This window comes from Ascaphus truei, chromosome 23 (genome assembly GCF_040206685.1).
Source record: "Ascaphus truei isolate aAscTru1 chromosome 23, aAscTru1.hap1, whole genome shotgun sequence".
In the NCBI taxonomy this organism is placed as follows: domain Eukaryota; kingdom Metazoa; phylum Chordata; class Amphibia; order Anura; family Ascaphidae; genus Ascaphus; species Ascaphus truei.
Window position 1 is genome coordinate 803,004 of NC_134505.1, and position 11,411 is coordinate 814,414.

The 11,411-nt window shown below is 51.1% G+C and overlaps 5 non-coding genes across 5 annotated transcripts; all 5 read left to right on the top strand.

Annotated features, from left to right (window-relative positions):
• The first annotated feature begins 6,462 nt into the window (after nt 1-6,462).
• TRNAC-GCA (transfer RNA cysteine (anticodon GCA)) lies at nt 6,463-6,534 on the top strand. Its single transcript has one exon. It is a non-coding gene; the product is annotated as a tRNA-Cys (tRNA).
• Nucleotides 6,535-7,330: 796 nt separating this feature from the next.
• Nucleotides 7,331-7,402, top strand: TRNAC-GCA (transfer RNA cysteine (anticodon GCA)). Its single transcript has one exon. It is a non-coding gene; the product is annotated as a tRNA-Cys (tRNA).
• Nucleotides 7,403-9,530: 2,128 nt separating this feature from the next.
• TRNAC-GCA (transfer RNA cysteine (anticodon GCA)) lies at nt 9,531-9,602 on the top strand. The gene has a single exon. It is a non-coding gene; the product is annotated as a tRNA-Cys (tRNA).
• Nucleotides 9,603-10,106: 504 nt separating this feature from the next.
• Nucleotides 10,107-10,178, top strand: TRNAC-GCA (transfer RNA cysteine (anticodon GCA)). The gene has a single exon. It is a non-coding gene; the product is annotated as a tRNA-Cys (tRNA).
• Nucleotides 10,179-10,459: 281 nt separating this feature from the next.
• Nucleotides 10,460-10,531, top strand: TRNAC-GCA (transfer RNA cysteine (anticodon GCA)). Its single transcript has one exon. It is a non-coding gene; the product is annotated as a tRNA-Cys (tRNA).
• The last annotated feature ends 880 nt before the right edge of the window (nt 10,532-11,411 follow it).

The window sequence follows — 11,411 nt, forward strand, 5'->3', positions numbered from 1 at the left end:
CCTGTGTGTCCCCTTACCTGTCTGTACCCTTACCTGTCTGTACCCTTACCTGTGTGTCCCCTTACCTGTGTGTACCCTTACCTGTCTGTCCCCTTACCTGTCTGTACCCTTACCTGTGTGTCCCCTTACCTGTGTGTCCCCTTACCTGTGTGTACCCTTACCTGTGTGTACCCTTACCTGTCTGTCCCCTTACCTGTCTGTACCCTTACCTGTGTGTCCCCTTACCTGTCTGTCCCCTTACCTGTCTGTCCCCTTACCTGTGTGTACCCTTACCTGTCTGTACCCTTACCTGTGTGTCCCCTTACCTGTGTGTCCCCTTACCTGTCTGTCCCCTTACCTGTCTGTCCCCTTACCTGTGTGTACCCTTACCTGTCTGTTCCCTTACCTGTGTGTCCCCTTACCTGTGTGTCCCCTTACCTGTCTGTCCCCTTACCTGTCTGTCCCCTTACCTGTGTGTCCCCTTACCTGTCTGTCCCCTTACCTGTCTGTCCCCTTACCTGTGTGTATCCTTACCTGTCTGTCCCCTTACCTGTCTGTGCCCTTACCTGTGTGTCCCCTTACCTGTGTGTACCCTTACCTGTGTGTACCCTTACCTGTGTGTACCCTTACCTGTCTGTACCCTTACCTGTCTGTGCCCTTACCTGTGTGTCCCCTTACCTGTGTGTACCCTTACCTGTGTGTACCCTTACCTGTGTGTACCCTTACCTGTCTGTACCCTTACCTGTCTGTACCCTTACCTGTGTGTCCCCTTACCTGTGTGTCCCCTTACCTGTCTGTCCCCTTACCTTTACCCTTACCTGTCTGTGCCCTTACCTGTCTGTGCCCTTACCTGTCTGTGCCCTTACCTGTCTGTCCCCTTACCTGCCTGTCCCCTTACCTGTCTGTCCCCTTACCTGTCTGTCCCCTTACCTGTCTGTCCCCTTACGTGTCTGTCCCCTTACCTGTCTGTGCCCTTACCTGTCTGTGACCTTACCTGTCTGTCCCCTTACCTGTCTGTCCCCTTACCTGTCTGTCCCCTTACCTGCCTGTCCCCTTACCTGTCTGTCCCCTTACCTGTCTGTCCCCTTGTGACGGGAGCTTTGCGACAGGCTATTAATAATACACACAAAAAAAAAATATATATCTTATACTATATTAGTGAAAGCACTGTATGTTTGCCTGCCTGGATGTCCGGTGTCCCTAGGGGAAATCTCATTGGTCCCTTGGGTCGCCCGCCCCCGCACACCTCTCATTGGCCTGAGGCGGAGTGACGGCTCCACACACACACACACACACAACACAGCAGCTCTATACACACACACACACACACACACACACACACACACACACACACACACACACACACACACACACACACACACACACACACACACACACACACACACACACACACAACACAGCAGCTCTATACACACACACACACACACACACACAACACAGCAGCTCTATACACACACACACACACACACACACACACAACACAGCAGCTCTATACACACACACACACACACACACACACACACACAACACAGCAGCTCTATACACACACACACACACACAACACAGCAGCTCTATACACACACACACACACACACACACACACACACACACACACACACACACACACACACAACACAGCAGCTCTATACACACACACACACACACACACACACACACACAACACAGCAGCTCTATACACACACACACACACACACACACAACACAGCAGCTCTATACACACACACACACAACACAGCAGCTCTATACACACACACACACACACACACACACACAACACAGCAGCTCTATACACACACACACACACACACACACACAACACAGCAGCTCTATACACCACACACACACACACACACAACACAGCAGCTCTATACACACACACACACACACACAAACACAGCAGCTCTATACACACACACACACACACACAACACAGCAGCTCTATACACACACACACACACAACACAGCAGCTCTATACACACACACACACACACAACACAGCAGCTCTATACACACACACACACACAACACAGCAGCTCTATACACACACACACACACACACACACACAACACAGCAGCTCTATACACACACACACACACAACACAGCAGCTCTATACACACACACACACACACACAACACAGCAGCTCTATACACACACACACACACAACACAGCAGCTCTATACACACACACACACAACACAGCAGCTCTATACACACACACACACAACACAGCAGCTCTATACACACACACACACACACAACACAGCAGCTCTATACACACACACACACACAACACAGCAGCTCTATACACACACACACACACACACACACACACACACACAACACAGCAGCTCTATACACACACACACACCCTCTGTCCGCCCCCCTCCCCCCCCCCCTCACGTGCGCCATCCTGCACTGGCTCCGGACGGGAAGCGCGGCCCTCCTACCCCAGCCGCTCCCTTACCTCCCCGGCGCTACCACCCGCTCAGGTAAGTCACTGTGCGTCCCGCCTCAGCCTCAGGCCCACTGCGCGTCCCGCCTCAGCCTCAGGCCCACTGCGCGTCCCGCCTCAGCCTCAGGCCCACTGCGCGTCCCGCCTCAGCCTCAGGCCCACTGCGCGTCCCGCCTCAGCCTCAGGCCCACTGCGCGTCCCGCCTCAGCCTCAGGCCCACACAGGGCGCTTCCTACCGCCGCTCAGCCAGACGCCACATCGAGCGGGGCGCCGGGGGGGGGGGGGGAGCGTGAGTCTTAGGCCCACACAGGGCGCTTCCTGCAGCCGCCTGCACGCCTCACTCAGCAGGACGGCACATCGGGGGACCAAGCGGCCGCCGGGGGGGGGAGCGCGAGTCACAGGGAACGGGGGGGGGGGGAGTCACGGGGAACGGGGGGGGGGGAAATGCCCAAACATAAATTATGACAATACATATGCCCACCGCTCTCCACCCCCCCCCACTCCCCTTTCCCCCCCCCCCACTCCCCTTCACCCCCCCGCTCCCCTTTCTCCCCCCCGCTCCCCTTTCTCCCCCCCCCCGCTCCCCTTTCTCCCCCCCCCCCGCTCCCCTTTCTCCCCCCCCCGCTCCCCTTTCTCCCCCCCGCTCCCCTTTCTCCCCCCCCGCTCCCCTTTCTCCCCCCCCCCGCTCCCCTTTCTCCCCCCCCCCGCTCCCCTTTCTCCCCGCTCCCCTTTCTCCCCCCCCCCCGCTCCCCTTTCTCCCCCCCCCCGCTCCCTTTTCTCCCCCCCGCTCCCCTTTCTCCCCCCCCGCTCCCCTTTCTCCCCCCCCGCTCCCCTTTCTCCCCCCCCGCTCCCCTTTCTCCCCCCCCGCTCCCCTTTCTCCCCCCCCCCGCTCCCCTTTCTCCCCCCCCCCCCGCTCCCCTTTCTCCCCCCCCCGCTCCCCTTTCTCCCCCCCCCGCTCCCCTTTCTCCCCCCCCCGCTCCCCTTTCTCCCCCCCCCCCGCTCCCCTTTCTCCCCCCCCCCGCTCCCCTTTCGCCCCCCCCCCCCCGCTCCCCTTTCTCCCCCCCCCGCTCCCCTTTCTCCCCCCCCCCGCTCCCCTTTCTCCCCCCCCGCTCCCCTTTCTCCCCCCCCGCTCCCCTTTCTCCCCCCCCGCTCCCCTTTCTCCCCCCCCCGCTCCCCTTTCTCCCCCCCCCCCCGCTCCCCTTTCTCCCCCCCCGCTCCCCTTTCTCCCCCCCCGCTCCCCTTTCTCCCCCCCGCTCCCCTTTCTCCCCCCCCCCCCGCTCCCCTTTCTCCCCCCCCGCTCCCCTTTCTCCCCCCCCCGCTCCCCTTTCTCCCCCCCCCCCGAAACCTTTACAACAAATACTCACCTATTGTTCCACGAGTTATAAATAATACTACCTATTACGCATTTACATCCCGGGCAACGCCGGGTCTCTCAGCTAGTAATATATATAACTAGGTTGAACTGGGACGAGACTTAGATATGATAAAATGTAATTTATTCCTTGATAAAGGTGAACACACAAAATATACAAATAACAGGCAAAATATAGACACTTAAAGATGGAAATGATAAAACAGTCACATCTGGACTGGCAGTTCATACAACACTCTTCATCATCCCAAGACACGAAAAGCCATGAAAAGACCTTGCATGCAGACATTGCATAGCATTTCTCTCAGCAATCAAGATGGTATAGAAGAACACCGGATAAAGGGTGGACAACCGTTTATAAACCTTTTGTAACCCTATCCTTAACATTAAGTACAGGTGATTGGTTTTCAATTACATCTAGCCACTCACTAACATGGGAACACATTTTGATACATGCCCCCCAGCTAGTTGGCACGTGCTCAGTTGGACTCTGGGGTCTCATTTCTGCAGCCCCACATATGCATCAGGAATGCCAGCAAGTCTACTAAACAGAATTTCTGGCAGGATACCCTTTGTTGTGAGGTGTTAAATGGGACACTTATAGACTGCTCTGGTTTGAGTCATCTCCGCCCTCCTGTAAACAGTGTAGGTGATAAACTCCTTTGAACAGCACTTAAATTGTAGACATTGGGTCGCCTTTCAAGCCATATGCTACCCTGGTATGCAAAGGAATTTCCTCTGGGTTTTATCCCTGCTTTGGGACACCGTATTAAAGATAAAACACAAACATATTAAAATATCCGGTTCCGTTGGGTCCAGCAGGTCCAAACTTCCCAGTTCTCAATGCCGGAACTGGGACACCCTATGGTCCAATTTGCGACTTGCTACGACCTTCAGAACCGGAGTTACACAAATACACCTTAAACCGTTTCCTATTTTAATACAAAAAACTCCGCTGTAAATTAAATCACGGTTTTTCACTATATCCCCATTGAAAACAACGGGCTCCGCCGCCATAGACTTTCAATGGCAAACCGCCGCCGTTGGCGGCTATGGGAATCCCCGCCATAGACTTTCAACGGGGCGATGCCGCCGTTGAAGTCAATGGGGGTTTTCCGCCATAGCCGGTCAATGGAGATTGGCCGCCATTGAAGTCTATGGGAAAAGTCCCGAACTTTCAAGGGGGTCCATACTCCGTCGGGTTGGTCCAAGAGGGTCAAGGATGGTTCTGCAGTGCTGCCGGAGCAGTGACTACAGGTACCCCAAACCCTGGCCCTCTGGACCCTCCGGAACTGGAGCTATTGATTCCTAAATTTCAGCTTTTCACACTTAGCCGTTTTCTTGAGCTGTTTCTGCCGCCGCCATTGGAACCTATGGCGCGACCCGCTCTTCTCGGTTCAACCCTTATCGGGGTCCAGGATTCTGGGACCCGGTGGTAGTCGAGTGGGGGAAGGCCTAGGAACCAGGGGCAAAAATAATTTTATTCCTAGGTGCTCTAGAACTGTTTATTCCCACGCCACTTCTCGTTGAACTTGGCTAATAAGTGATCAAAGCTCTCTTTTAGAAAAAGTATCCGCTTTGCGGTTTTGCGGTTTGGACGGCAGCCAACTCGTTCCTGGAAAGCTCCTTCGAGGAATCTCCATTGAAGTCAATGGGCCCACCTGTCTGTCCCCTTACCTGTCTGTCCCCTTACCTGTCTGTCCCCTTACCTGTCTGTCCCCTTACCTGTCTGTCCCCTTACCTGTCTGTCCCCTTACCTGTCCGTCCCCTTACCTGTCCGTCCCCTTACCTGTCCGTCCCCTTACCTGCTCCGTCCCCTTACCTGCCCCGTCCCCTTACCTGCCCCGTCCCCTTACCTGTCTGTCCCCTTACCTGTCAAGAGATATATACAGGTGAGATATATATACAAGTGAGATATATACAGGTGATATATATATATATATATACAGGTGATATATATACACAGGTGAGATATATACACAGGTGTGAGATATATACACAGGTGTGAGATATATACACAGGTGAGATATATACACAGGTGAGATATACCGGTATACACATGTGGGAGATATATACACAGGTGAGATATATACACAGGTGAGATATATACACAGGTGTGAGATATATACACAGGTGTGAGATATATACACAGGTGAGATATATACACAGGTGAGATATATACACATGTGGGAGATATATACACAGGTGAGATATATACACAGGTGAGATATATACACAGGTGTGAGATATACACAGGTGTGAGATATATACACAGGTGAGATATATATACAAGTGGGATATATACAGGTGAGATATATATACAGGTGATATATATATATATATATATATATACAGGTGAGATATATACACAGGTGAGATATATACACAGGTGAGATATACAAACAGGTGTGATATACGTACAAGTGAGATATATACAGGTGAGATATATACACAGGTGAGATATAATCACAGGTGAGATATACAAACAGGTGTGATATACGTACAAGTGAGATATATACAGGTGAGATATATACAGGTGAGATATATACAGGTGAGATATATACAGGTGTGTTATATACAGGTGAGATATATACAGGTGAGATATATACAGCTGGGGATATAGCTCAGTGGTAGAGCATTCGACTGCAGATCGAGAGGTCCCTGGTTCAAATCCGGGTGTCCCCTTCATGTGTTTTTATTTATTATTATTCTATAGGTTCTGTCCATATAGTTCTCTTTATATAGTTCTCTTCATATAGTTCTGTCCGTATGGTGATGAGCAGGACATTGGAAAAGCAGCACTGGATATTTCGCTTTATTCGAGACCCCCATAGCAGCGAATATCAGGGGGGGGCAACTAATATCATGGGGGGCAGCGAATATCAGGGGGTGTAGCTCAGGGGTAGGGCGTTCGCCTGCAGATCAAATCCGGCTGTCTCCCCTCTTGTACATTTCTGCTATTTCTCCCCCCCCCCCCCCCGCGACACATATTGTTATCCGCGTGTCGCCTTTAACACGTGTGTGCACGTTACATGTAAAACCCCTTCACTGCCAGCTATTTATTGCAACCCCATGCACTGAATGGGTTAATAAGGTAAATTAGATCAGTAATTAGCGAGACGTGATGCGTTCTGCGCTCTGTAATGAGGTATATACATTATCCTGCAGCTGGCGGCACCCTGCCTACCTGGGGCTGTGTGAACATATAATCCTAGGGTTGTACTGCAGACTCTTACATCACCTATACATCTTCTTACATCACCTATACATCTTCTTACATCACCTGTATAGCGTCTTACATCACCTATACATCTTCTTACATCACCTGTACAGCTTTTATATAACCTATACAGCTTTTATATCACCTATACAGATCCTTATAGCACCTTTATAGCTTCTTACATAACCTGTACATCTTACATAACCTATACAGCTTCTTGCATCGCCTATGCTGCTCCTGCTTTACTGTCACCATACAGCTGGGGATATAGCTCAGTGGTAGAGCATTCGACTGCAGATCGAGAGGTCCCTGGTTCAAATCCGGGTGTCCCCTTCATGTATTTTTATTTACTATTATTCTATAGGTTCCTATCTCCATCAATACATTACAATACTATATGTAGGGAATTCGTGAGTGTATTCCCAGTGGTTTTTTTTAGTAAAGATTTTTTTAATGATATGGTTGCTTTCAATGTCTTTTTTTCATGTGGAATATGAGGCACGATCTCTTCATCCCCTATAGCATATAAACTATAAGCAAAGTTTGTTCTATCTTTATGTTTCCACCAATCAAGGGTGTGTTTCCACTTTCTTTAAACACAAATTGGTTTATGGACACAGGGTCCCCTGGGGACCGTATATAATAGTACTCTCATAGTTACATCTGGGGACCGTATATAATAGTACTCTCATAGTTACATCTGGGGACCGTGTATAATAGTACTCTCATAGTTACATCTGGGGACCATGTATAATAGTACTCTCATAGTTACATCTGGGGACCGTATATAATAGTGCTCTCATTGTTACATCTGGGGACCATGTATAATAGTACTCTCATTGTTACATCTGGGGACCGTATATAATAATACTCTCATTGTTACATCTGGGGACCATATATAATAATACTCTCATAGTTACATCTGGGAACCGTATATAATAGTGCTCTCATTGTTACATCTGAGGACCGTATATAATAGTGCTCTCATTGTTACATCTGGGGACCATGTATAATAGTACTCTCATTGTTACATCTGGGGACCGTATATAATAGTACTCTCATTGTTACATCTGGGGACCGTATATAATAATACTCTCATAGTTACATCTGGGGACCGTATATAATAATACTCTCATAGTTACATCTGGGGACCATATATAATAATACTCTCATAGTTACATCTGGGGACCGTATATAATAGTGCTCTCATTGTTACATCTGGGGACCGTATATAATAGTACTCTCATAGTTACATCTGGGGACCGTATATAATAATACTCTCATTGTTACATCTGGGGACCGTATATAATAATACTCTCATAGTTACATCTATAAAGTGTCTTCTCCTAGGCCGGGAAGAAGACTCCGCTGAGTGTGTGTTATTCCTCTGTACGAGCACATTAAGGTGTTTAAGTGATTACAGTGTTATATGACGTGTTGAAGCGCAGGTACGCGCAGGTACGCGCAGGTACGCGCAGGTACGCGCAGATACGCGCAGATACGCGCAGGTACGCGCAGGTACTCGCAGGTACGCGCAGATACGCGCAGGTACTCGCAGGTACGCGCAGGTACGCGCAGGTACGCGCAGGTACTCGCAGTTACTCGCAGGTACGCGCAGGTACGCGCAGGTACGCGCAGGTACGCGCAGGTACGCGCAGGTACGAGCAGATACGCGCAGGTACGCGCAGTTACTCGCAGGTACGCGCAGGTACTCGCAGGTACGCGCAGGTACTCACAGATACGCGCAGGTACGCGCAGGTACGCGCAGATACGCGCAGGTACGCGCAGGTACGCGCAGATACGCGCAGGTACGCGCAGGTACTCTCAGGTACGCGCAGGTACTCGCAGGTACTCTCAGGTACGCGCAGATACGCGCAGGTACGCGCAGTTACTCGCAGGTACGCGCAGGTACGCGCAGATACGCGCAGGTACGCGCAGTTACTCGCAGGTACTCGCAGGTACGCGCAGGTACTCGCAGTTACTCGCAGGTACGCGCAGATACGCGCAGGTACGCGCAGTTACTCGCAGGTACGCGCAGATACGCGCAGGTACGCGCAGTTACTCGCAGGTACGCGCAGATACGCGCAGGTACTCGCAGATACGCGCAGGTACGCGCAGGTACTCGCAGGTACGCGCAGGTACGCGCAGGTACTCGCAGGTACGCGCCGGTACTCGCAGATACGCGCAGATACGCGCAGATACGCGCAGGTACGCGCAGATACGCGCAGATACGCGCAGGTACGCGCAGGTACGCGCAGGTACACGCAGGTACGCGCAGGTACGCGCAGGTACGCGCAGGTACGCGCACATACGCGCAGGTACTCGCAGATACGCGCAGGTACGCACAGGTATTGCTGTTTTTCTCTCCCCGTATAATCATTGCACTTAACCCCTTCTCTGCCAGAATAAGCTGCACTGCACTGCACACATTGTATGCGTGCGCGCGCACCTGTGTACAGCTGATGATATAGCTCAGTGGTAGAGCATTCGACTGCAGATCGAGAGGTCCCTGGTTCAAATCCGGGTGTCCCCTTCATGTGTTTTTGTCAATTCTTATATATTTTATTTATATATAGGGCTCTTTATACAGTGTTCATATAGTGCTGTCTATATAATGCTCTATATATAGTGCTACCTGTATAGTGCTCCTCATATAGTGCTGTCTATATAATGCTTTAGACGGTGCTGTCCATATAGTTCTCTTTATATGGTTCTGTCCATATAGTTCGCTTTATACAGTTGTCCATAAAGTTCTCTCCAGGTGGTGCTGTCCATATAGTTCTCTCCAGACTGTGCTGTCCAGATAGTTCTCTCTATATAGTTCTGTCCATATAGTTCTCTTTATATAGTTCTGTCCGTATGGTGATGAGCAGGACATCGGAAAAGCACCACTGGATATTTCGCTTTCTTTGAGACCCCCATAGCAGCGAACATCACCTATACATCTTCTTACATCACTTGTATAGCGTCTTACATCACCTATACATCTTCTCACATCACCTGTATAGATTCTGCACCAATATTACCTATGCAGGTAGGGGATATAGCTCAGTGGTAGAGCATTCGACTGCAGATCGAGAGGTCCCTGGTTCAAATCCGGGTGTCCCCTTCATGTGTTTTTATTTATTCTTAATATATTTTATTTATATATAGTACTCTTTATATCGTGCTGTCTATATAGTGTTTCCATATAGGGCTGTCTATATAGTGCTCCCCATGATGTTATGCGAGTGGCATTTCTCTGTTGCTGGCGGTACCTGTCCTACCTGGGGCTATGTGAACATGTGTTGTCCTGCAGATACTTACGTCATCTATACAGCTTCTTATGTCACCTATACAGATTCTTCTATGACCTATACAGCTTCTGCACCTGAGGACTCAGGCAGGTAGGGGGATATAGCTCAGTGGTAGAGCATTCGACTGCAGATCGAGAGGTCCCTGGTTCAAATCCGGGTGTCCCCTTCATGTGTTTTTATTTATTATTATTATTATTCTATAGGTTCCTATCTCCATCATTACGTTACATTACTATATGTTCTAATACATTACTATATGTTCTAGTTAAATGAGATAATGTTTTACAGAATTACGCACAGTTTCTCTGCTTCGCTAAGCACAGAAATAACATTAGTGAATATCAGGAGATGGCGCGGTCCCTGGTTCCACTCTGACGGTGCGCGGAACGCGATCCCAGCGTCACTGTGCGCGGAACGTGATCGCAGCGTCACTGTGCGCGGAACGCGATCCCAGCGTCACTGTGCGCGGAACGTGATCCCAGCGTCACTGTGCGCGGAACGTGATCCCAGCGTCACTGTGCGCGGAACGCGATCCCAGCGTCACTGTGCGCGGAACGCGATCCCAGCGTCACTGTGCGCGGAACGCGATCCCAGCGTCACTGTGCGTGGAACGCCATCCCAGCGTCACTGTGCGCGGAACGCGATCGCAGCGTCACTGTGCGCGGAACGCGATCGCAGCGTCACTGTGCGCGGAACGCGATCGCAGCGTCACTGTGCGCGGAACGCGATCCCAGCGTCAATGTGCGCGGAACGCGATCGCAGCGTCACTGTGCGCGGAACGCGATCGCAGCGTCACTGTGCGCGGAACGCGATCGCAGCGTCACTGTGCGCGGAACGCGATCCCAGCGTCAATGTGCGCGGAACGCGATCCCAGCGTCACTGTGCGTGGAACGCCATCCCAGCGTCACTGTGCGCGGAACGCGATCGCAGCGTCACTGTGCGCGGAACGCGATCGCAGCGTCACTGTGCGCGGAACGCGATCGCAGCGTCACTGTGCGCGGAACGCGATCCCAGCGTCAATGTGCGCGGAACGCGATCGCAGCGTC